Below are 1965 nucleotides of genomic sequence, written 5' to 3'. Positions count from 1 at the left end.
CTCCAGGCCGGGGAGAGAGAAGGGGGTGGACAGTATTCTCTACATCTTCAAATATAATTCAGAATATTGTTTACCTGTTATTTATTAAAATCATAGTATATTTTAATTTTATATTTTCAAAGTAGCATTTGATTTTTATTTTAAAATTTAAATAGCTAAATATTAAACTAATACTTATTCAAAAATTTAAATAGGACTTGAGTTTGAAGTTTTGGGGCGCCTGGGTGGCTTAGTGGGTTAAGCGACCGACTTCCGCTTAGGTCATGATCTCGCGGTTCGTGGGTTCGAGCCCCGCGTCGGGCTCTGTGCTGACTGCCAGCTCAGAGCCTGGAGCCTGTTTCAGTCTGTGACTCCCTCTCTCTCTGACCCTCCCCTGCTCACGCTGTCTCTCTCTCTCCTAGAGATAAATAAAAACCATTAAAAAAAAATTAAAAATGAAGTTTAGTCTACATATTACTTTACATTTTAAATATTTAGGATCTATGTAAGGTGTTCGTTAAAATGTTTAGATTTCATTTTAAATACTTAAATATTGTTTATAACATTAAATATTTGTTATGCTTCATTCTAGGCTTTTAAATTTGATTTTTAATATTTCAAGATTTTTATTTGTCTTTTAATGTTTATTTAGTTTTGAGAGAGAGAGAGCGAGCAAGAAGGGAAGGTGAGCAGGAAGAGGGGCAGAGTGAGAGGGAAACACAGAATCCAAAAATAGCTCCAGGCTCTGAGCTGTCAGCAGGGAGCCCAGTGCAGGGCTTGAACTCATTAACCCTGAGATCATGACCTGAGCCAGAGTCCGATGCTTAACTGACTGAGCCATCCAATTGCCCTCAAGGTTTTTATTTTAAAGAATTATTGAAAACCTTACCTAGGCGATTGTTTTAATTTTTTGAAGGAGAGAGAGGCAGAGCATGAGTAGGGGAAGAGCAGAGAGAGAGGGAGACGCAGAATCTGAAGCAGGCTCCAGGCTCTGAGCTGTCAGCACAGAGCCAGACGTGGGGCTCGAACCCATGAGCGGTGAGATCATGACCTGAGCTAAAGTCAGAGGCTCAACCAACTGAACCATCCAGGCACCCCCACACTACCTTTTAAAAACAGGATTTCAGTCTTGAAAAGGAAGGAGATTGGATGAACAACATGGATAAACCTGGAGGGCATTGTGCTGAATGAAATCAACCAGTCACAAAAAGACATATATTTGGGTGATTCCGCTTATATGAGGTCCTTGGAGCAGCCAAGTTCCCAGAGACAGAAAGTAGACTGGTGGTGGTCAGGGGCAGAGGAGACAAAGAATGGGGATTAGCTAGTGTTGAAGGGGGACTGAGTTTCTGTTTGAGAAGATGAAAACATTCTGGACATGGACAGCGGAAATGATCACACAATAATGTGAATGTGCGGAATAGCCTGAACGGTACACTTGAAAATGATTAAAATGGTATATTTTATGTTACATGTATTTTATCATGCACACGAACTGCAGTTTGCTCAGTGAACTAGAAAGCCTGGAGAAGGACATTCATACTTCACAGCAGCACGTGGAGACATCAGCCCCAAACCAGAAACAGCAGCTGCCTGAGTTCACTCACGGCAGAACAGAGACCTGAATTTTGACGTTTCAGCCAACAGAGTGCTACACAGGAACGCAAGCGCAGAGGTTACACCCGCTCACAGCAACGTGAGTGATTTCACAGACCTCATTTGAAAAAAAATTTTTAATCTATTTTTAAATTTACATCCAAGTTAGTTAGCACATGGTGCAACAGTGATTTCAGGAGTAGATTCCTTAATGCCCCTTACCCATGTAGCCTCTCCCCCCCACCCCCTCCAAGTAACCCTCTGTTGGTTCTCCGTATTTAAGTCTCTTATGTTTTGTCCCCGTCTGTTTTGTTTGTTTTTTTTTTTTTTGCTTCCCTTCCCTTGTGTCCATCTGTTTTGTATCTTTTTTTTAATTTTTTTTTTTTTTTT

At 41.0% G+C, this 1965-nt stretch overlaps 1 protein-coding gene across 1 annotated transcript in view; it reads right to left on the bottom strand.

Annotated features, from left to right (window-relative positions):
- GADD45GIP1 (GADD45G interacting protein 1) overlaps positions 1-1965 on the bottom strand; it is a 9500-nt gene that overhangs the window by 2046 nt on the left and 5489 nt on the right. The gene's annotated exons all lie outside the window — the stretch shown is intronic.

Source organism: Crocuta crocuta, unplaced genomic scaffold (genome assembly GCF_008692635.1).
Source record: "Crocuta crocuta isolate KB4526 unplaced genomic scaffold, BGI_CrCroc_1.0 scaffold693, whole genome shotgun sequence".
Classification (NCBI taxonomy): domain Eukaryota; kingdom Metazoa; phylum Chordata; class Mammalia; order Carnivora; family Hyaenidae; genus Crocuta; species Crocuta crocuta.
Note: the sequence above shows the minus strand (reverse complement) of the source record. Positions and strands in the feature narration are given on the sequence as shown.